The sequence below is a fragment of the Apium graveolens genome, chromosome 4 (genome assembly GCF_009905375.1).
Source record: "Apium graveolens cultivar Ventura chromosome 4, ASM990537v1, whole genome shotgun sequence".
Lineage (NCBI taxonomy): Eukaryota > Viridiplantae > Streptophyta > Magnoliopsida > Apiales > Apiaceae > Apium > Apium graveolens.
In genome coordinates this window covers 98,920,943-98,946,133 of record NC_133650.1, presented here as the reverse complement: position 1 = coordinate 98,946,133, position 25,191 = coordinate 98,920,943, and the positions used below count along the sequence as shown (strand labels likewise).

Sequence of the window (25,191 nt, the reverse complement as noted above, 5' to 3'; positions counted from 1 at the left end):
ATAGAAACTTCTTCCTTTGAGCATATGGTAAGCCGGGAGGCATGATATTACTCACAAGGTAGTTCACAATGTCTGCAAACCACGGTTCTTCTTCTTGCACTCCAAACAACTGCTCATCGGGAAAAGACTCATTTATCAATATCTTGTCCAATGAAGTAGCATTGGATTTTCTAAACGCGAGAGATGATCAACGACTTGATTCTCAATCCCCTTTCTGTCCTTGATCTCTAGTTCAAATTCTTGAAGCAAAAGAACCCATCTAACCAATCTAGGCTTCAAGTCCTTCTTTGAGATGAGATAATGAATTGCAGCGTGATCAGTGAAAACTGTCACCTTAGTCCCATGTAGATAAGATCAAAATTTCTCAAAACCATAGACAATATCCAAAAGTTCTTTCTCCGTAGTAGTATAATTCAGTTGAGCACCATTTAGGGTCTTGCTAGCGTAGTAGACCACATGAAATATGTTGTTCTTCCTCTGCCCAAGAACTGCTCCAACTGTATAGTGACTTGCATAACACATCATCTCAAAAGGTTCATTCTAATCAGGTACAGTTATGACAGGTGCCGTGATTAAACTCTTCTTCAATGTCTCAAAAGCTGCCAGACACTCGTCATCAAACTTGAAAGGGACATCTTTCTCTAGAAAAATGCACAACGACTTTGAAATCTTCAAAAAGTCCTTGATGAAACGCCTATAGAAACCCGCATGCCCAAGAAAACTGCAAATTCCCTTAACATAAATCAGTGGAGGAAGATTCTCAATGACCCCCACTTTGGCTATGTCTACCTCAAGACCCTTACTAGAAACCTTGTGCCCAAGTATAATACCCTGTTGCACCATAAAGTAACATTTCTCCCAATTGAGAACCATATTGGTCTCAACACACCTCTTGAGAACGTGTCCAGGATTTTGCAAGCGTTCATCAAAAGAATCGCCAAATACAGAGAAGTCATCCATGAACACCTCCACATTCTGGCCAATCATATCAGAAAAGATGGCCATCAAACATCTCTGAAATGTGGCTGGTGCACCACACAGACCAAAAAAAACTCATCTGAAGGAGAATGTACCAAATGGACAAGTGAAGGTAGTCTTCTCCTGATCTTCTGGAGCGATATAAATCTGATTGTAACCCGAATAGCCATCCAGAAGACAGTAGTACTCATGACCAGCTAATCTGTCAAGCATCTGGTCAATGAAGGGCAAATGGAAGTGATCCTTCCTAGTGGCCTTGTTCAGCTTTCTGTAATCCATACAAACTCTCCATCCCGTGACTGTCCGAGTAGGGATGAGCTCGTTTTTATCATTAGTAACCACTGTGATACCTCCTTTATTTGGTACACACTGAACCAGACTCACCCAAGAACTGTCAGAAATGGGATAAATAATCCCTGCATCCAGCCACTTAAGAATTTCATTCTTCACTACTTCCTTCATGACCGGATTAAGTCTTCTTTGCTGCTCAACCGTAAGCTTGCTACCTTCTTTTAGCAGAATTTTATGCATGCAATAAGAAGGGCTAATTCCCTTGATATCTGCTATAGTCCAACCAATTGCCAATTTGAACTCTCTTAGAAGCCTCAGGAGCTTTTCCTCGTCACTACCGGAAAGGTCAGATGTAATAATTACAGGCAAAGTAGATGCATGACCTAAAAAAGCATACCTCAAATGCTCAGGTAAAGGCTTAAGCTCAAGAGTGAGAGCTTCCTCAATAGATGTCTTGAGGCATTTAAGAGCTTTGTTCAATTTCTCCATTCCAAGAGATTCAAAAGGCATATCAATCTTCCTCTTCCAGGAATAAGCATTCAGATATTGCAATTGCTCTTCACCTTTGTCATCTTCACTATCTGAATTCCCCAATAAGGCCTTCTCTAAGGCATCAGACCTCAGCAATTGATCAAGTTCCGAAGTCACCGCAGACTCGACCAACTCCACCTTTAAGCACTCCTCATTTTCCGTAGGAAATTTCATAGCATTGAACACATTAAAAGTTACATCCCGATCCAGCACTCACATTGTAATCTCTCCCTTCTACACATCTATCAAGGTTCGGCCAGTTGTCAAGAAAGGACTTCCCAAGATTATGGGAATCTTCTTATCCTCCTCAAAATCCAGAATTACGAAATCAGCATGGAAAATGAGTTTATCGACCTTGACCAAGACATCTTCCACAATACCTCACGGATATGTAATAGAATGGTCGGCCAACTGCAAAGTCATATAAGTCGGTTTTGGATCAGGTAAGTCCAACTGCTTGAAGATTGACAAAGGCATCAGATTAATGCTAGCTCCCAAGTCACATAAGCATCTGTCAAAAGACACTTTTCCAATTGTACACGTATTAGTGAAGCTTCCTGCTTCTGCTCAAGAGCCTCATCGAAAGGTATATGAAGTTTCTTCAACACCTCCAGAAACTTCTCAAATTGCTTGTCCAACTTTTTCTTCTGCAGCCGCTTAGGAAAAGGCGGTGGAGGATAGATCTGTTTCTCCCCTGTATTATCCTCAGGAGGATTGTGCTCAACAGTAGTCTTCCTTGTTCCACTTCTACTTCCTGCTGCTCTACTTCTTTTTCAGCCCCAGCTTTTTTAGTCGACACTTGAGTTTGTTCGGGATTTGCAACCTATCCAGACCTCAAAGTGATTGCCTTTACCTGCTTCTTAGCTTCCTTCCTTCCTGGCACTTCAGTGTTACTAGGTAATGTACCAGGTTGACGATTTAGTAAGGCATTGGCAATTTGTCCAATTTGATTTTCCAAGGTCTTTATTGAAACAGCTTGACTCTTGCACATAAGCTCCAACTCCTCTAATTCAGATTTTTCATTAGCTTGTTGCAACTGAAGTTGCTGCTTTGGTGCATAATTTGGTTGCTGAAAAGCAGAAGGGTTGTACTACTTAGTTGGATACTGCTGATAAGGATGTTGAACCGCATTTTGAGCGTTGCTCCAACCGAAATTAGGATGATTGTGGTTGTTGGGATGAGAAGTGGCTGGCACAGGTTACTGCGAACACTGAAAGTTGCTCACAAACTGAGCTGATTCACTAGATATGGCGCACTGATCAGTCTCATGGGCACCAGCACAAAGCTCACAGACACTAGCGATTTGATTAACTCCATAATTAGCCAAAATGTCCACCTTCATCGTCAAAGCCTTAAGTTGGGTAGCTATAGCAGTTGCTGCATCCAACTCTAGAATTCCTGTTACTTTTCCCTGAGTCAGTCTTTGGGAAGGGTCTTGGTACTCATTAGCAGCCATCAGTTCAATCATTCATAAGCTTCATTGTAGCTCTTAGCCCACAAGGCTCCTCCTGATGCCGCATCGAGCATGGGTCTAGAAGTAGCACCCAATCCATTATAGAAACAGTTTATAATCATTCAATCAGGCATGCCATGATGTGGACACTTCCTTAGCATCTCCTTATATCGATCCCAAGCCTCACACAGAGATTCTCCAGTTTGCTGAGCAAACTGAGTAAAAGCATTCCTGATTGCAGCAGTCTTCGCCATAGGGAAAAATTTAGTGAGAAACTTTTGAGCAAGATCTTCCCAAGTGGTGATAGACCCTGCTCGTAGAGAATATAACCAGCACTTAGCTTTATCCCTCAGAGAGAATGGGAAGCGTCGCAGCTTGATATCATCTTCAGTCACATCATTGAACTTGAAAGTGTCACAAATCTCGATGAAATCCCTGATGTGCATGTTGGGGTCTTCAGCAGGAGAACCCCCAAACTGAACTGAGTTTTGTATCATCTGAATCATGCTTGACTTGATCTCAAAAGTGTTAGCCCTGATAGCTGGCCTGATGATGCTTGACCGAATGTTATTGATCTTAGGCTGAGAATAGTCCATCAAATCCTTAGGATTTTCTACTTGATCTCCCATCACTACTAATACTGGTTCCTCGACTTTCTCTTCTTCTGCCTTCTTTTCTTCTTCAAAAACTTCCTTTCGAATGACCACAACTTCTTCCTCGGCTTTATCCAGAGTTCTCTTACGAGTATGCGTATGCGTATGCATACACCCTCACTAGAGTACCTGAAATAAGACAAGGAAATAGATAAGTAACAATGCCCGAGTCAATGAACTTTAACGACCACTGATGGAAAACACATAAACTAAAAATTAACATTGCAATCCCCGACAGCGGCACTAAAAACTTGTTAGTCGCTAAACACGCGCTAATAATACACGCAAGTATACGAGTTCACAAGTAGTATAAGTTATAAATCAGATTCGTTCCCACAGAGGCTGGGTTGGTTAACTAAATAATTTATGCACTTAAGCAACAATGTATGGTTATTATTCAATGCTAAGACGATAACAAATTGAGGTTGTTTATAACTAAGAATTAAAATAACAATTATAACTAAGAAAATAAGATTGATGGATTAATATATATGACAAACATGGGATTCTAACTTTATTAAGTACTTCATTCAATAGCCTTTTCGTTCTAAACCTTAGCATATAATGGTGATGACACTAATCAGATAACACGAAATTGATAATCGCCAACTTTCGTTGCACGAATACCATACTACCATACATACACAAAAGAGATAGAAGCTGAATAGACACCAATTATATTGAGACCCTATATGTCTATAGAATTTGATAACATAACGATTTAAGCACAAGTTATCTATCTAGATTACATAGGGTAAGTAAGATGGTTAAAATTACCCACGAAGCATGCATAACAAATACATGAACCTATGCTAGCATGGCAAGTTCTAAATCCTTAAATTCACTTTCGCTTCATTAAGAATTAACACAATATCTTATAAGTTCACGACGCTCATAAGACGAATACGCACAACCAATACTAAGTTATCATACAATCACCACACACTAAGGTATCGAAACAATTCAACTAACGAAATCCATAAATAAATCCGCTAGAACCCCACGATAACGATTAGCCCATAATCGGACTCATCATCAATGTGGCTTCCGATGGAAGCATGGTATAATAAATGTAGTCTTTATAATGAATAAACAAAACCAAGTACGAAACAAGAGTAAGGTTCACAAATAAGAAAACTAGCTTCCAAGTTACAACTTAGAAACAAAGATTCACAAATAAAAATAAGATCTTCTTCGTCTTCTTTGAATCGTGCTAACACGGTCTTCTTACAGCTCTCCTCGTGATATGTTCTGAAAAATGACCTAAATTTATGATTATATAGCAGCCCTAATCAGCAGAGAAGTCTAGAAATCAGTCTTCTATTCAAAATAAGATTTTTGAAACCCGACCTGGCGCGGCCGTGCGCTTGATCAGCGCGGGCGCGCTGGCTCTTTGTAGTTTGGGCGTGGGCACGCGCTTGATCAGCGTGGGCGCGCTGGGCTTCTACCAAAAATAATCTTTCTTCTTTTTTCTTGCAGATTTGAGCCGGTCTTCACGAGCTTTATTCCTTGGACACCATCCTAACACCATATCAACATCAAATCAATGCTAATTCACCTGATTCTCAGATTAATGCCTGAAATACAAAAACACTAGAAAACACATTAAAATACCAATAACTTGAGTACAAATACACCAATTCAAAGCTTCATAAAGCATTATAAAGTGTCATAAATGCCACTCAACAGGTTACCAACTCTGAACCTTGAAAATCTGCGAACTTGAATGTTTAGAAAATGTCCATCTTTTGATACTCTATTCATCCCCCTTGCATTGAGTTCAGTTGATCTTTGTTCAAACATCTCTATTTCCCTGGCATATTTCCTTTCCCATTCCTCCTTCCAAGCCTTTATTTTTGCATGTCTTTCATTCCTTTCTCTCAGCCTCTCAGATATCACGACCTTCCATATTCTTGTACTTTTATCATTGTCCTTCATCAAACTAATCACCCTCTTCAATTTTGTGGTTGAAAATGTTTCCATTACCTCCATGCTAAGTAAAATAAAGGAGTCATCCAAATAGTAGATTCTGACTTCTACCAAAGAGACAACCCAAACTTTGCCAATTTTTTCATATAATTGTGGGAAATAATCATCATCTATTATGCTCATGTTTAGAGGCAGAAAGTCATCTTGATTGAAGCAGTTCCAGATGACACCAATATCAGCTTGCACTTTCCTTGGTTTTCTCCCAACATACTTGAAGTGAGTTTTGGTTGAAGGCTTGAATGAAGGTAGGTTTATGATTTTCTTTAGTGTGACTTGGCTGGATCTAATTAGTATCTTGAGTAAGGAGTTTTCAGTTTGTTTATACAAGAATTTAGGTTTTTAAGGTTGAATTGGTTGAGTGTTTGTTTGGCTTGGCTTGGTGGTTTGAGTAGGTTGGATTTATGAAACTTTTGTTTTTTGGGACATTTTGTTTCTTTGACTCCCCTTCACCACCTCTCCTACTTTTCTTTCCATCTTATTTTCTTTCTTTTTTTCTCTTTTCTCTTCTCATACAGCTTGCTACCTGTTACTTTAGAAGATTGACTTGGATTTGAGCCAAAATATTTGTGTTCATCTTTCTTCTACTCATCATCATCATCCAAATTATATTTGGTGTTGAATTGAGTTTTTGGTAACAAGTTATCAGTATTTCTCAAATATCTTCTCAATATCTTTGTCATCTCTACATCTTCAACAGTCTTGATCCTTTTGTGCTTCAAGTCAGCTTCTGGTGTCATTATCAGCCTCAAGTTTCCCATGACACAATGCTTTGGAATCATGAAATGTTTGTACCTTTTGGTTGATGAATAAATGTAGGTCACTCCCTTGCTAGGTTGGAGATATGCTTCTGGAAAATCAGCTATTTAAGTTCATTTAGCAAGAAAGTGTCCTCTAGAATCACCCTGTTGACTTTGTTGATTAGGATGTCCAGCTCAGATGCTCTTTTAGATATGAGATAGTTGAGAGACACCTGCATACATCTGTCCACACCAGAGTCATTAATATTTGCAACAATCCTCCTTTCCTGAAAGCTATCTACATTCACCATTATCACCCTTAGAAAATTAATATTTTTGTCCAAAACATTTTTGTAGGTGAAGAAGTTGTTGAGAGAAACTCTGAGAGCCCTGAGCAATTCATCAAACTCTTTGTCCAAACAGGGTCCCTCAGCTGCTTTCTGTAGTCTTTCTTTCCCAACATTAACTTGACTTGTTTGAACTGTGGCGTGGCTTGGATGATGATTTTAGTAATCTGGCTTCTATCTCCCCCTTAATCTTGGTAGTAGGTAAGATTAGAGGAGGAGGAATTTCAGGCCTAATGGTTTCTGGAAATGAAGGAAGAAGAATGTTCAAAGCACCCATAATAGCTCCCAGAGATACATAATTTTGCATTTTGAGGTGTTTATGGGAGTCTACTAGGGTCTTGATATCTTGTTGTTAACTCTGCACCAAAGTTGTCAACTGAGAAACTTGAGTTGTCAAAGAAGCATTGGAAGATTGTAGTGATGAAATTTGAGCTTGCAGATTTTGGATTTGTAAGGGTGTTGATGTAGACAAGGATCGTTGTGGGCTTGATGCTGCCAAATGACCAACATAATTTTGCACAACATTCTTCACCTTCTCTATGACCAAGGTTGAATGTTCAAACCTAGCTTTGTAAAGTTGATCTAGCTTGACCTTTGTGTCATTATTCTGAGTAATTTGATTTTAGATCACTTCATGTAGAGCTTTGAAAGTTTCTATTAGCTTAGACACATTTTCTTCTATAGGAATGAGAGAGAGGGATTGAAATTATATGAGAATCTGTTGAACTTGGTCTTGATGTCTTGAAATATTGACATCAGCTCATTAATCCTGTCATTTACCAACTTCTTCACTTCAGTTTTATGTTTGACCAGAGTGCTTTCCATGGATCTTCCAATATGATGAAAGGCCTTCAATTGTGCTTTATACACCTCTGTCATAGCATCATAAACTTCCTGAGGAGTGAGAACCTTAGCATTACTACCCAAAATGGTGACATATTCTTCTTCATCTGCATCCACATTACCATCTGCTTTGAGAGTCATGCATCCACATTACCATCTGCTTCATCTGCAACTATGGATTGGGTCCTCCATAGTTGTTGTGAAATTCTTTGAGAGTCATGCATCCACATTACCATCTGCTTCATCTGCAATTTTGTCATGCTGCTCTTTAACATCCTCCTTGTATGAGAGTAGAATTGCTTGATAATATTGCTTTGATAAATCTGTTTTAAGGAGTTGTTGGGAGATATTGGATAGGCCTGCAAGTTGCTCAACCAAAAGATGAGAAGATAAAAGATGTAATAGGTTGCGTTTGAGCATCATGCAACCATTGAGATAAAAGATGAGAAGGTTGTGGTGTAGTGCTTGAGGTGGATGGGGATGTCTGTTTGGTTTAGGGGGAGGGTATGGAGGTAGTAGGTAACCCTGTGACTGAAGTCACAGTTAAACTCACAGTTGGAACTGTGGTTGTGACAATGTGTTGTTCACCAATAATGGGAACCTCTAGTTGAATTGAAGGGGATTTAGATAGCTCCCCTTCAGGAGTACTACCCTCAAACCTATCAATCTATGAAGATTATTTAGCACATGAAGGTGCTTGAGGAACATCCATAGGGTCTTCAATCAAAACTGATGAAACCCATGTGGTTTTGATGGTGTCATCAAGGTCTACCCCGACTAGTAGCCTCTCACCATCTAATTTTGGTTCCTGGGTGGTGAGCGCAGCTTCATGAACCATGGCACTTGATTTTGACAACACTTGAGAAGTGGATTCAAGTGTTTCATTTTATGAAGAAATTTTTTTAGATATGATATTAGTGATGTTAGCATTGAGTGTTGGTATTGATGTGCTCTCAGTGTTAGTGCCAACCTTATTTCTTCTTTCATTAACTTGAGAGTGTTCAAGTTGGGGTGTAGACTCTTTACAGATTGCACTAGGGAGAGTTCTTTGTTCAATAGAGACCATGTTGAGAGGATGCCTTTAGAGTCTGTTTAATTCCCTCTTTTACAACTGCATCATTTTAGGAGGATACAGAGGTAGCTCCATGAGTGGTCACCTCAGTTTTCTTAGTCTTCTTTGGTTCTCTGACCAGGTTAGACTTTGTTTCTGTTTGTTCCTCACCACTCTCAGTAATGACAGTTAATGGTGCATTATTTCTCTTCTTTTTACTCACTCCACCATGTTGAGAGTATGAAGTGGTTGGTTTCCTATCTTCTAGTGGTAATGAAGGAAGGGTCTCAGTGTGGAAGGCCCATGTTGGTATTTCAGTGTTTGCACTTCCACAGGTACAAGAGCCATAACTGTGTTAGATATGGCACTAGACCTCATATCAGGCATAGGGTATGAGTAGGTCCTAAATCTTTATAACATAAATTTAGTGATTCTTAGATCTACTGGTACCTTATTCTTTATAATTAATAAACCAAATAGTATTTTGGATACTTGTTTATAATTGCCTATTTTAGTCCTATCAATACCATTAAGTAAATGTAATGTGAGGTCCGTAATACAAATATAGAGGGGGTGAATACAGTTTATGCAAAAAATTTGATAAAACTTAATAGAATCAACAGTTTTTATATTAACAGATAAAAACTGATTACAAAAGTACTCTCTCAAAGGATGAACAATTATCCTTGAGAGCTGCTAGGTTATATGAAAGATATAACAATTCGTTCACTCATATAGAGTAAACATAATCTATGCTTATATAGTGCACAATTACACAATTAATAAGGAATCCTATTCTATTATAATAAGAAAACCTAATACATATCCATGTATGATTGCTTCTAAAATAAAGTTCTTCACCGCCTTGAATTCTGCAATCATTTTCCTTCTCGAATATCTACTGAAGTGCCTAAATCCTGATGACATCAACTGCTGATCATCAAGTACTGATGATGTCATCTTTAGTAAATACTGATATTAAGTCCTGATAATAAACTCTGATAGTTTATATCCTAATATCATCAATTATATTTAACAATCTCCCTTAACTTGCGCATTATGTAATTATGTACAAGTTCTAATTGATGATGTCAAAAACTATCTAAATAAAGAAATCAAATAAACATATACAATCTTACAGACAGTGATTATCAGACTTTATTCTTCATTCTTGAACTCTAACACAATCTGTAGCTTCTTCAGGGAACTTCCTTAGTAGATTTTATTCCATAACATCCAAGTACCATTGCATCCTCTGTTTATGTTCTTTCAGCTCATCTGTTGATTCATCATTATGATATATGGCTTCCCTGAGGTCATGTAGCTTTTAATTTCTAAGTGATAGATCATCCAGTTCCAGAAATTCAATCTTCTTTCCATTAGGATTAAAAGTTAAGACTTCCCTTCTTAGACTCATTTCTAAATTGGCTCCTCGAATAGGCATATCAACAGCATATTCAGTTTGATCAATGTACTTTGGAATTTAGTTTGATTTGTAAGGCATTTCTCTCTGCTTCAACTGTATCAGGTTCTTTATAAATACAGACCATCTGGAAGTTACAGGATTTGTTACCTTGAGAATTGTAGCAAAAAGTTCTAATTCTTGCCATGGTTTGTCTCTCAACTGTTCTTGAGTCAACCTCAATCTTCTCCCATACTCCAGTAAATAGATTAAATTTTCTCCAACAAGATCAATAACAATTTGTACATATATGATCTTTTGTTAGTCTTCAAGCATCACATTGTCTCCAATTTCTATCAGATTTGCATGCTTCCTTAGAATTAAAGCATCGGCCATATATGGATCAACACCTAACCTTCCTACACCACTTGTGATTCCATGTTTTCTAGCATATGAACTCCTACTGTAAATCTTCTTTAATGTTTCAGAGGAATCTCTTCTAGGTGCAGGTTTCTTGCTTCCCTATAGCAACTTCCTCTTTTCTTCAAGAGTAAGCCTTGGCTTATCAGAGTTTATGTTCTTAGAATTAGGATTTGATAACTCAGCTTGAATTGGGTTTGAAGAATCAACAACATGAGTAGTACCAGAGATTGTGATTGGTTGAACACCATCATTTGTTTCTTCATTAACTTGAGCAGTGTCAGAGGTTAACTTCAATTTTTCAGCCCAGTCAGCTCCATAAATCTTCCTTCTTTGATGAACCTGACTGACTTTTTCTTCTTCAGCAATTTCATCAATATCAAAAGATTTAGCAACTGTATAGATGTGATCTATCAGTATTTGAGATTTAGTTGCTTTAGATACTGATGTCCTCTTAGCAACAACTTTGTATTTTGGCTTAGGAGGCTTAGACTTCTCTCCTATCTTCTCCTACCCCTTACGACTCCTGTCAACATTTAAGACTTCTTGAGACAATGGATATTTTTCAGCATCTGCTTGACTTACCTCCCTTTTGACTACCCCTTTGATTGGTTTGTTAGAAGGATCATCTTCATAAGGATCTTGAGAAATAATAAAAACATCAGCATTTGCTGTCTTCATAGAATTTTTTAACTCTTTCTCAATCTGCCTTAGTTGTTTTTGATCAACTCCTGGGTTCTCTTTCTCAAATATTATTCTACTCCCCTCAGAGTCAAATTCTTGAATATTTGGGTCCTTGTAGAACATAGTTGTCTTTTTCCCTTTAAATTTCAAAGCCTGTAAATACTGACTTGCCTCTGCACCAGCTGCTATTTCTATAATGCCTTGGTTATCATCAACAGTTGATACTTTCAGTGTTTGTTGAGTTGTAGTCACAGTCAGTTCCTTTGATTGTTGAATAATCCTCTCGCTTCTCATTTTTCCTTCACCTTGTCTAGATTGAGTTCTAGTGGCTTTTGATGATCCACCAGTCCCAACTAGATCTTCTCCTCTCCTCTTTACAATCTCCTTCCTTCCTCCCTGAGCTCCACCATCAGGATTTGTGTCATCAGCTCCTTTCAAAGTTGGCTGTTTGCGTTAAGATTTAGCAATCTTCTCCCCCTTTTTGGCAATCATCACCAAGCAGTAGAGAAAGAATCAGCTCCATTGAATTTTGAACCTCATCAAGTTGTCCAGACATTTTGCTCTTGTTTAGCTTCAAATCTAGCCTGATTGGCTTCAAATGGAGTCCGTCTTTCGAGAATTGGTCCAATCTGTTTCTGTATCTCCCGATGAGTAGTCATCTTTGTAGCCAGGAAAGATTCTTTGATTTGATTGATTTGAGAGATGGTGGCTTCCTGAGTAGTATATAGAGATCTTACCAATAGAGTAGATGCTTTCAGATGATTAAGCATATCAGGATTCAGAATGGTCTTCTCAGCTGTATCCAGATGATCGACAACATTATTCTTTGAAATAGGATAGTTAATATCCAACCATTTCTTGTTCTAGACATCATCAAAGAAATTCCGTTTCTTCTTAGCATCTAACTCTTTAAGCTTTTATTTCCTCATATGTTTAGGAATATCTTCAGGGAAGAATAGATCATTCTCAGGATCTATAATGACATTCAGATTAAAAGTATTGACATATTCACCATCATCAGATTCTGTCTCATGAACAGATCCTTCATCAGCAACTGGATCTTGAACTATTTGTTGAACTTCATCTCCAACTTCAACATTTAAGATAGAATCAGAAATTGGGGCTGTATGTAGGGGTGCCCATGGGTAGGGTCAACCCGACTAACCCGACCCTATTTCCGGCCAACCCAAACCGTTAAAATAAAACCGAACTATAAATGGGTTATAAATTATAAAACCCGAAGTTAATGGGTTGGGTTAGGTTTTTGTAAATTTTAACTCTAACCCAACCCAACCCGAAATATTATCAGGAGTGTTGGGGTGGAAAAATCAGGGAATGTGCAGTTTTAATATTTTGTCAAGTCTTATACATATCCAAGTTTTTCTACCGTGCCTTTACTTACAAATTTGGGATGCAACACTGCATTATGCTAAACTAAAAGAATTGTAGAATTGTAGTGGGCAACTGGTTTGTGCATTCATGTCAACATTTACTTTAATCTTAATTAGGGAATACTGACATTGTCACCTTCTGTTTTGCTTCTACTGAAATGTAGATTTCAGGTGAACATGTGATCATGCCCTGTTACTACATTATTTTTAATTTTTTTATTGTTAAACCGATCAACCCGAACCGACCCAACCCGAATCGAGGTACAGTGGGTAGGGTTGGGTTATAGGATTATTATTTTTATAATGGGTTCGATTTTGATAAAACCGATCTAAATGGGTCGGGTCATTAAAATGCCTATAACCCGTCCAAACCGACCTGCAGGCACCCCTAGCTGTATGAGAACCAGCTGCCTCAGAAACTCCCATACCATCAGCATTTAGCTCCACATCTTCAAGAATTGTAGACATATGAGCTAGAGCTTCAGGATTTACCTCCAGAACCTCAGTACATGTGGAGTGCTGTGGTGATCCTGTAGTGAATAGATCTTTATGAATGGACTATTGTACTACTATATCTTAGCAATAATAGGGAGAATAGCAAGTGATGGAATAGAAGAGTGAGTGGACTGCAGGAAAATATCAAACTTATACCTGCAGGGAGATTATCAGCACTTGGTGCATCAGAGTTTATCTGAGGGACTACAAACTGTTGATCATCAGCTGTTTCTTAGTACTCTGTGCACCTGTAAAATATAACAAGTAACACCTAATCTCTATCTTCTTTTAAAGTAGTTTCACTACTCCTCACACCACACAACTCATAACTTTCAATAGTTAGAGTTTCCTCACAAGGATTACTAAATCCCGACTCTAATCTACCTCTCCTTTTGCCAGGAAGGATCATGCCTCTCTTAAATTCTGTTTTTTCTCTAAATCTTTTCACATAACTCACAAAAAAGGCCAGATAAATATTCAGTCCTACAAATATAAGAGGTGGCTGAAGAAAGGTGGTCTATGGTCATATAACTAGAGGCATTCCTTAAATAAGGTCTAGATATAATCATACCAACATGATTTATGACATGCACAATAAATGCTGGAAATAAAATCAGTATTTAAAGTAAATACTGATGAAGTGAAATCAATATTTATACCTTGTAATATGAAGATTCAGCTTATGTGCAGATATTCAGTGAAGGTACTGATAAGATATCAGCAGATGGTGGTGTTAGATGAATTCTGCCTTCAACATCTACTACCAGAGTCACTGCAGCAGGAGTGAAGCCTTCATTGCAAATTTGATGCAATGGTTTTTGTGTGGATGGAGAATCAGGAGTTGCTGGATGACTTTGACACCCAGGTTCTTGTGTACTCATCTCCATAATTTCAGTGTTTGATTCCTGTGCAGGCTCTTCTGGAAAAGCAGTTGGATTAAATTGCTTACAGAAGTCCTTGATCTGAGAGATTTCTGCATAAATTTTGGCAGCTTCAGCTTCATGCCATTCTTGAGTTGACTTCTCAGCAGGAGGCTCAATGTTTGTAGTATCTGCTGCACTACTTTGAAGTGCAGGTTCTTGTGGGATTGGATCAGAATGTATATAAGTTGCTGTATCCCTTTGAGATATAGGTTCTTGTGTGCTTGATCCAGGGAAAATTCCTTTCCCTTGTAGCCTCTTGATAGTCTCCTGAACTTGCTCAAGGGAAATCTCCTTTGCTTTCTTGCTTTGCTGTTTCACAGGAGAATCAGAAAAATTCATAGGTGCATCAGGATTTGGTATAAATGCCCCTTGTGTCTCCTCAACAATTTCTTGTTTGATCTTGAGCAAGTTCTGATTGTAGTATGCTTTGACTAACATTCTTTTTTGGCCTTGGGCTTGTACCATATGCATCAGAATTTATGGCACTTTCAACAATATCAGTAGCTGTGCTCTCCTCAGTTTGTAGTACAACTGGTCTTGGAGAAGAATCAGATGGAAGGTTTGGAAATTTAGAAGATAAGGTAGCATTGTCCTCATCTGTATCTGATTCTAGTCCAGCAAGAAAAAGTTTCATCCTGACAGATTCTGAAGATTTAGAAGGATGAGGAACTTGTGTTGTATCAGCTTTTGGCTTAGCTACATCATGATTTGTTGTCCTCTTAGCCAATCATTTCTTTTTTTTTTATAACATGTGTCTTTTGGGAGACACCTAAGGTGGCTTCTGTTTGAGGTTGTGGTGGTGGTTGATTTTGTGTTTGTGTTTGTGTTTGGGGTTGTATGTGGGTTGTTGTGATTGGGTTAACTACAGGGGGGGTTTTCAATAGTTATTGCCTGCAACTGAGCACTTTGCCTGTTATGTAAGCCATAAGTCACAGGGAGACTTGCAATGAGCAAGTTCCTAGAAACCAAAGGAAGCCTCAAAGGAGCCAAATCAACTTTTTTTCATCTTGTGAAATTAAGTCAGAAAAAGCCCTTTTTGTCAATTTAAATACTGAAACTATCTGATTAGAGGGGATAGGGGTATCAGGGAAACAAACTTTAAAAATCAGCTGACAGAATCTAGAAGAATATACTATATTCCTATCAGCAGTTAATCTATCACCAATAAAAGATAAAACTACTCTACCATAATCATAATTTGAACCATGAATTAGAGAGTACCCAATCTATTGTGTCTTGATTGGCAGAGCATCAAAATTAAAAGATTTGTTGTTGAAGGCCTTTGTGATAGATTCAAAAAAGAAATTTCATTCCTTCATGAGCCCATTCCTCTTTAGTTGACCAAGGTTATTCAAATCCTTGTCATAGCCTATCTCAGTTAAGAATCTCCTCATTTCAGTATCTCCCATGAATCTAGTGTAGGAGGTCTGAGTAGGTAATTGTAATGCATCCCTTACAGTTTGAGGAGTAACTACCCTTATCTTTCTGTCAAACTCAAACACCAAGCTTGGAGTTCCATTGGCACCTCCATCATCATAAACACCAGTTTTCCAGATAGAGAGCACCTGGTCACCTGAGATAATAGTGGGTGCTGTGAGAGCAAACCCAATCTCACTGGTTCTGAGAAAATCTTGAAAAATGTGAAAATTGATGTTCACACTATTATTTTCCAAAATAGCAGAGTAGTTGTTAGTCATAAACTTTTCACCACCATAATTAAACAGTTTAGAAGCAACTGGTGAAGTCATTTTAAATTTGCAAAAAATTTCAAACAGAAATTAGGGTTTCAGAGTTTACGGGTGAGAGAGAAAGTAAAGTAGCAGAGAAGAAAATGATAGAGATCAGTAAAGTGTTAATTTGAAATCAAAAATTAATTTTGTATAACACATCACTCCACCAACTCAGAAAAGTTTCAGTTTAGTGGGACACATGGTAACATATAATTGACTGCAAAAACAATCATGTAAACGTGTAGTAGTGATAGTTACCGCGCACACAGTACCCTAGAATAATGTTTTGTGTACACATAAACATTTTCCATATCCTCACACCATCAATAAACAATTGTAATTATGCAAAAATTACCCACTTGCAAATAACTTCAAACCTGTAATTAAAATACTAATTAAAACAATATTTAAATTAATTCAAAAATTATCATCAGAATATAATAGTCAATCAGAGTTTGACCAATATCAGTATTTAATTAACAACTATCAGGATTTATCATTCAACTTAAAGTTTGACCAATATTAGACTTTAATAACTACTGTCAGGATTTATCAGTCAACACAAGTTTGACCAATATCAGAGCTTATACACATTATCAGAGTTTAACAAGCAGCTACTGGCTGGGATTAATAGAAGCTAATTACATGCTTTCATGGTATCTGATACATAATAAGAAGACACCACACTCTAATTATCAGTAGTTATTCCTAATTATCAGAGTTTGAGAATGTCCTGATATCATTCCCAATTTATTCACCAATCTTATAAAGGTAGTTTCACAGAGAGGCTTGGTGAACATATCTGGTAATTGCTGATCTGTTGGAACAAAGTCCAGTTCCACTGTACCTTCCTCCACATGTTCCCTTATGAAATGGTACCTAATACAGATATATTTAGTCACATAATATTGTAATGGATTTCCTGTCATTGCAATAGAACTTTAATTATCACAATATATAGAAATAACAGAATACTCTAACCCATAAACCAGTAACTGATTCTTTATCCATAAAATTTGAGCACAACAGCTTCCTGTAGCAATATATTCAGCTTCTACAGTTGATGTGGAAATTGACTTTTGTTTCTTGCTAAACCAAGAAACCAACCTGCCACCAAGAAATTGGAAGCTTCCTGAAGTGCTTTTCCTATCTATTTTGCATCCTGCAAAATCAGTATCTGAATATCCAATTAGCTTAAAGTCTGAATCTTTAGGATACCATAATACAAGATTCATGGTGTCTTTGAGATATTTAAAAATTCTTTTCATAGCTAATAGATGTGGTTCCCTTGGATCAACTTGGAACCTTGCACAAAGACAAGTAGAATACATGATATCAGGTGAACTAGAAGTCAAATATTGGAGTGAGCCAATCATACCTCTGTAGTTAGTTATATCTACTGATGAACCAGTATTTAAATCCAACTTGGTTGCAATGGCCATTGGAGTTGTTGTAGTTGAACTGTCTTGCATTCCACATCTTTTGAGAAAATTCCTAGTGTATTTGGATTGATTTATGAAAATCCCTTCATCAGTCTGTTTTATTCGTAAACCCAAAAAATAACTCAATTCTCCCATCATACTCATTTGATATCTAGACTGCAATAACTTTGCAAATCTCTCACAAAGTTTATCATTAGTAGAACCAAAAATGGTATCATCAACATATATTTGTACTAATAACAAGTCCTTACCATGGTATTTATAAAAGAGAATTTTGTCAGTTGTACCTCTTGTTAAACCACTTTCTAATAAAAATAGAGCAAGTGTTTCATACAAGGCCCTTGGAGCTTGTTTTAGTCCATTAAGTGCTTTATCCAGTTTATAGACATGATCAAGATATTTTGGATCTATGAACCCTGGATGCTGTTCAACATAAACTTCCGCTTCAAGTTCACCATTCAGAAATGCACTCTTCACATCCATTCAGAACACTTTAAACTTCTTGTGAGCAGTATAGGCTAGAAAAATTCCGACTGCCTCAAGCCTTGCAATTGGAGCAAAAGTCTCATCATAATCAATGCCTTCTTGCTGTGAATATCCCTTTGCAACCAGCTTTGCTTTATTTTCTTCTAAAGATGCCCTCACTATCAGAATTGTTCTTGAACACCCACTTTGCACCAATAACTGATCTGTTCTTTGGTTTTGGCACAAGAGTACAGCCTTTGTTCCTTTCAAATTCATTAAGCTCCTCTTGCATTTTTGTAATCCAGTCAGCACCTTGAAGAGCTTCATCCACTTTCTTTGGTTCAATTTGAGATGGAAAAGAATGGTAGATATATTCTTTTTGAGCGGATATTATGGTCTTTACACCACTGTCAGGATTTCCAAAGATTAAGTCAGGTGTGTGTGACTTAGACCATTTCTTGCATATGGGAGTTGACTTCTTGAAGAAAAACCTCCCCTTGATTCATGAACTCTCTAGAATCTCTTTGACTTGTACCACTATCATTTCCTGATGCTCCCCCTGAATCAGTATTTCCAGTGCTATCAGTATTTGATCCTTCAGTATTTGAGAACTCATAGTCTGATGAATTATTTACAGATGTTTCTTGAGTTGAATAACTTGTAGAAAACTTTTGATGTGAATCATGTTGCTCTCCCTCAACATGTGCTTCAGTATTTGCAGAATATTCACTGTCATGTGGATCATCAAAGTTTAGAGTGATATCAGGATTTATTGTATTAGGACTTGTCAGGATATAAGGATTTAACTGTTCAGCATATCTGGTACTTCATTAACTCATCATAGTCATCTGCATCTTCTAGACCTGTAATCTTCTTGTCATCAAAAGATACATGTATTGACTCCATTACTATCTTTGTTCTCAAATCGTAAACTCTGAAGGCTTTTCTAGATAATGGATATCCCATAAAAATGCCTTCATCATCTTTTTGATCAAATTTGGTAAGCTGTTCTGGATGAGTTTTGAGAAAAAAACATTTACAACAAAAAATGTGAAAGTACTTCAAATTTGGCTTCTTTCCCTTCACCATCTCAAATGGTGTTTTTTCATGCTTGTAGATCAATGTAGCATTTTATGTGAAGCAATCAGTTTGCACGACCTCAGCCTAGAAGTAGGTAGCAATCTTGCTTCCTCTAGCATGGTTCTTGCAGCTTCTGTGAGAGTTTAATTATTTCTTTCAACAACTCCATTTTGTTGTGGAGTTACGGGGGCAAAAAATTCTTATTTTATCCCCTTTTATTTTGCAGAACTCTTCCATAGAACTGTTCTTGAATTTAGTTCCATCACTTCTGATGATCTTCCCTTTGTATGTTGATCATTTTTCCAGTTTTCTCACATGATCAAGAAGAATGGATGAAGATTCATCCTTGGTGTACAGAAAGTACACCCATGTGTATCTTGTATATTCATCAACAATTACAAGTGAATACCTCTTCTTGGCAATAGACATAACATTGACTGGACCAAAGAGATCAATATGAAGTAGATGATATGGTTCAAGAATAGAGGATTCAATTTTACTCTTAAAAGATGTTTCCCTTTGTTTGGCTTTCCGGCATGAATCACATAAGCCATCAGGTGTAAATATTGCATTGGGAAATCCCCTAACAAGATCTTTTCTCACAAGTTTATTGATGTTATTGAAATTGAGATGAGAAAGTATTTTATGCCAGTTCTAGTTGTCTTTCACAAATGCTCTACTAAGTAGACAAACTTCTGATCCATCAGTATTTATGGAGACCCTGACTTCATATAAGTTACCATGTTTTACACCAGTCATTGCAACCTTGCCATTTGATTTTACTAACAATTTCACAATGTTCCTCATAAAAATTCACATGGTAACCTCTATCACAGATCTGACTCATACTGATCAAACTATGCTTGAGTCCTGCAACAAGAGCTACATTTTCAATGATGATATTACCAATTTTAATTTTTCCATATCCCAAGATTTTTCCTAAGTTGCCATCTCCATAAGAAACACTTGAGCCAGCCTTCTCCTTAAACTCTGATAGCAGGGATTTATAACCAGTCATATGTCCTGAGCATCCACTATCCAAGACTAGAGAATTTCTCCTGTTACCCTTTAATTCAGCAGTGTCAACCTCAGTTTCAGCATTTTCCATGAGAGCATAGTTAACACCATCATTTGAATCTGATAAATCATCCTAGTTTTTCTTCTTTGTGATCAAGGCTTGTTTCTTCTCAGCTTTTGGTTTTCTGCAGTCAGCTGCAAAGTGTCCAATTCCATCACAGTTATAGGAACTTTTCTTTGACTTGTTAAATTTTCCAGACTTTGATTCCTTCCAATCAGTATTTCTTCTATAATTCCTCTTATCAGAGTTTGAGGAACTGGCCCTTTCTGGAAAAACTTTTTCCTTTCTTGAAGTTCTTGTAGACCATTTTCTTCAAGCTTTTAACCAATAGAGAAGCCATTTGTTCCATGTCTTCATTGTTGTTATGATCACTATCAATATCTTATTCACTATCAGTATTTGAGTCATCATCAGAGTTTGATGACTCAATACCAGACTTTTCAATCATAGCTTTTCCGTTGGAGTAACCTTTTCTCCTATCTTTCTCATTTGGCTTCTTTTCAACTCTAAGTGTAATTGGTCTTGACCCTTTAATCCTTTTCTCTTGCTTCTTTGCTCCATCTCTAGTTCATAAGTCTTCAACATGTCATATATCTCATCTAGAGTTATTTCTTCAAGTTCACAATTATCCCTTATTGATGTGATCTTAAAGTCCCACTTTTCAGGGAGTGCAAGTAGAAACTTCAAGTTTGAGTCCTCTAAGTCATATTCCTTGTTGACAAGAGATAAGTCATTCAATAACTTTTGAAATCTATCATAGACCTCAGTTAAGGACTCATTATCTCTTGAGTCAAAGTGCTCATATTCCTGAGTAAGTATTGTCCTCCGGTTTTTCTTGATCGCAGTAGTACCTTGACACTTTACTTCTAAAGCATCCCAAATTTCCTTTTCTATTTTACATCCAATAACCCCATTGGACATAACAGTATCAAGATTGCTCTACAAAATATGTCTTACGTTTGTATCTTTCATAATAGATGAAAGATCTTCAAGAGAATAGCTCTTCTTATCTTTATCAACCATCTTTGCATCTTGACCAACAACTGATACTGCCACCTTTATTAGCTTATGAGGACCATCATAAATCCTTCTTAGATATTCAGGATTTGTAGTTTCCAAGCACATGGCCATCCTAACCATCCAGATTGGATATTCATGTATCTTTAAAATTGGAACCTTGATAGCTTCATACCTACTCATATTATTGTTAATCTGTGGTGTGGCTGGGGGGTGGTGGTAGTGGATTTTGTTGTTCTTTGTCTGCCATTAAATATTGATTTTCAGATCTTAAACTGTTTGTATATCAACAGCAAGCAATGATACCAATTGTTAGGTCCGTAATACAACTGTAGGGGGGTGAATACAGTTTATGTAAACAATTCGATAAAGTTAACTGTTAGGTCACACACACAGTAGAGGGGGTGAATACAGTGTAAAGTACAATCAAATCGAACTTTAATATCTCAAGTAACAGAAAACAAACTTTATTGAAACAATAAACTCTGTTACAGTATGGAACTGTTACCTCTCAGTGATGAACAAATATCACGAGAGCTGCTAGGGTTACTACGAATAATATTCTCGAATATGATAACACTTTTAGTGTAAAACCTATATCTGTGTTTATATACTACACAGTTACAAGATATCGCTAATTGATATGGAATATAATTCTGCTTCCTAAAATATATCAATCAGATATCTTTTCTTCCAAGTATTCTATTCTTCATAGAATTCCTTCTTCATGCATATCTCTTCTTATGCTTATCTCGATCTTCTTTCCTTAAATCAGCTATTGTCCTTATATGAATGTACTTCAACACTTAAGTTCTGATATCCATCTTCTGATGATTATCTCCTGATAATATAAGTACTGATATCCTTAAGTCCTGACTTCCAGTAAGTACTGATTTATCCTGTTTAAGTAAGATCTGAAAACTAAACATAAATCATATTAGCCATGACATTATCAAATATATCCAACAATCTCCCCCAACTTGTAAATTAGCATAATATACAAGTTTAACAGATATTTAATGATGTCAAAAACATTAAGTACAAATGCATGAGAATTAGACTAGATAACTACAACTTACAGTCCTTAAAGCTTTACCAATATTTAACTTCTGATAACAGCTTCAGTCTGTACAAATATCATAATTTAATCAGTTATAGATCTTGACTTGGCTTCATCTTCTGATCTCTCTGATGTCAGGAGTTGTTCTGAGATAGTTCTTCAACAAACATCTCTCAGCATATCTAAGTTCATCAATCATTCTCCTTTTAGCATCTTTAAGCTCTGCATTATCTTCACCAATTTGAAAGATTGCAGCCCTGGGATCATTAATCTTTGCTTTTCTTATATCCTGATCCAGTCTGATCAAATAAGCTTTATCAGACTCAAGATTGAATTCCACAGCCCTGTAACCCAGAAAGGTAGTTATAATTTTAGCAGTATTGGGCTTCATTTCAACTATATCACCCTTGTGATCTCTGTACTTTGGAACATATGTGATGTCAGACTTAACAGAATAAAGCCTTTTCTGTCTCTGAATCTGATCCTTCAAATAGTTTGCAGCACTTCCTGTCAATCTATCATCCACTTGAAGTAAGAATAGTACATGCTCCAATTCTTCAAAATACTTCAATGGAATGGCATTTTGCCTTATATAATAAACCCTACCATCTGTCATGAAGTACAACAAGATGTGTTCTTTCAAGTAGGTATGGTAAACCATTTGTACAGATTCCAGTTGATTCAATCTCTCAGGAGTTGCTCCAATACATGGTTCACTCAAGGAAGTTGGATCATTGGTAGTGTTCTGTATTCTTCTTTCATCAGCACTTCCCAATCCAGTTTTATCTCTTGCTTCCTTTTCAGTAACTACTCTTGCTTCAAAACCACTTGCAGCAGTCTTCAAAGGTTGAGTCTGTTTTGCTTTAGTGAATCCTGGTAGGAGTGTCTTTGGTCTAACTTCTGATATCAAGTTAACTTGAGCTATGTCAGAGGTTACTTGCTTCTTTGGATTATCAGAACTTACTGTCTCTTGACTCTGAACAACTTGAGCCATGTCAGAGGTTGTTTTAAGAACTTTTCTTGAAGTCAGAGCAAGATCATCCTTTTCATCAGTGTTTTCTTCATTCTCAGGAGGCACATAAACCTTGATAGGTTCACCAACCTTTTCTTTACCCTTGGATCTTGGATCTATCTGCGGTTGTGATTTAGCCAATGTTGCTTCAGTATTTGTCCTTTCTTTTATCACAATGCCTTTGATTTTTGGAAATGTCTTTTTACCAGAAGCTTCAGATTTAGATGTGACTTTTTCTGATTTAAGTCTGGCTTCTTCTTCCATTAAACTCTCCAAGTCCATTCCTGGATTTTCCTGAAGAAATAACTGTCTTGACATTTCTTCATCAAGATCTAAAAGTTCATCAGAACTTATCCTTTTACCAGTAGCAGAACTAATTCTTTTCCCAGTATCAGAACTTGTCCCGTGACTTGTGATTTCAGCTTTTCTTGATGAGAAACCTCTACCTTGACTATGACCTCTACCCATTCCAGAGTTTCCTTAATCATCCTTTTCATCATCCTTCCCTTTCAGTGTCTTGCCAGTCTTGCATTTGGTCTTAATTACTTTCTCCCCCTTTTTGGCATCAGCAGGTAGTAGAAGAGAGACAAGCAATTCCACTAATGCTTGGATTTCAGTAAGTTGAGATTGCTGAGAAGCATGATTTTTCAGAATATCATCAATCTGAGCTTGTTGTTTCTCTTGAGTCTTCTCAATATAAGCAATCCTGTCAAAGGTAGGTTGGAAGAACTTTTTCTTTTCAATTTTCTGAATTTGGTCCTGTTTGATGAATTCTTCCTGAATCTTGTGTAGCTCTGCATGAGTAGTTGAATGAAGACCTTGTAGATGTTTAGTACTCAATGCAGTGACTCTAAGCCGGGTTTTGAAATCATCAGAAATTAACATTTCATCAGCTTTTGTAAAGTGCTCAGCAAGATGCTTTGTATTTGGAACACAGGAAACTGAGTTCCATTCCTTAGTCCACTCCTGTCCTGCAGGAGTTTCACTCCAAGGCACTGGTGCTTCTCTGGTCAAACTTCTTAACAAGTTCAGATTTAAGAATAGTTTGTTGAGGAGCATGTCCTGAAGGACCTGCTTCATCAGCATCTGTATTTGGAGCAGCATCACCAATATCTCCTGCATTTGCAGTATCAGAACTTACAGAATCAGTATCTTCTGATAAAACAACAGTGTGAGTAGCAATGGAGGCTTCAACATCCTCTAAGTGCTGATCTGGTTCTAAGTTCTGATCAACAGCCATATCCTGATGCTCACCTATATTCTGATCATCAGCATCTAGATGCAGAGAAGGTGTAGGAGAGAAGTCTGGATTTTGAGCAGCATCAGTAACAGGTGTTGTTGATGGATTAGTTGCTGTTGGAGCTTCTAAAAGAATTACTTCAGGCACAACCAAGGTCTGGATATCAATATCAGCACTTGTGCCTGTATTAACAGGAGATACAGACTTTTGAACAGGAGACACAGATGGTGTGTTTGCCTGTTCAGGAACAGCGTCCTGAGTTGGAGTTGATGGAGAAGTAGTGACTTTAGCAAATTCCTTTTCTTGTGAGATCAGAGATTCCTGATCTCCTTCCTTAGCTGCTGCTTCTTCATCATCTGAAACTGGCCTTTTTGCCCTCTGATTCCTGTATCTCTTTGTAGATATGGATTCCTTGGGAGTGTCAGGAACAATCATTCTTCTAAGCCTCTTGAGAAGCCTAGATCCCACAATTCCAGAATCCTTCTGAGAAGTCACTTTCTCAGCTTCTTGGACAACAGGTTCTGATGCAGAAACCTGTTCCTCACTGTCAGACTCATCTCTCAAAGCAACCCTCCTTCTCTTTTGAGGTGTTTGAGGAACAGTCTTTGTCCTCTTAGGTTTGGAAGATGAAGGCTTCACAGTAGGTGCTGAGGATGAGGGTTGAACTGTCTGTGAAGTGGAGAGATAGGATTTGATATATTGCCTAAGGGTTGGTTGAGTAGTATGGGTGGTAGGTGCTGATGGTTGTTGTGGTGTGTGGGAGGTGTTTGTTGGTTGGATATCAGGATAAACAGATCTATAGGAATCAGGATCAGCATTTACTAAGATCTATTTCACAGACTGAGGAATCTGTAAAGGTCTAACCACTGGTTTCTTAGT

At 37.4% G+C, this 25,191-nt stretch overlaps 1 non-coding gene across 1 annotated transcript; it reads left to right on the top strand.

Annotated features, from left to right (window-relative positions):
• The first annotated feature begins 3,385 nt into the window (after positions 1-3,385).
• On the top strand, positions 3,386-3,492 carry LOC141722119 (small nucleolar RNA R71). The gene has a single exon (XR_012575149.1). It is a non-coding gene; the product is annotated as a small nucleolar RNA R71 (small nucleolar RNA).
• The last annotated feature ends 21,699 nt before the right edge of the window (positions 3,493-25,191 follow it).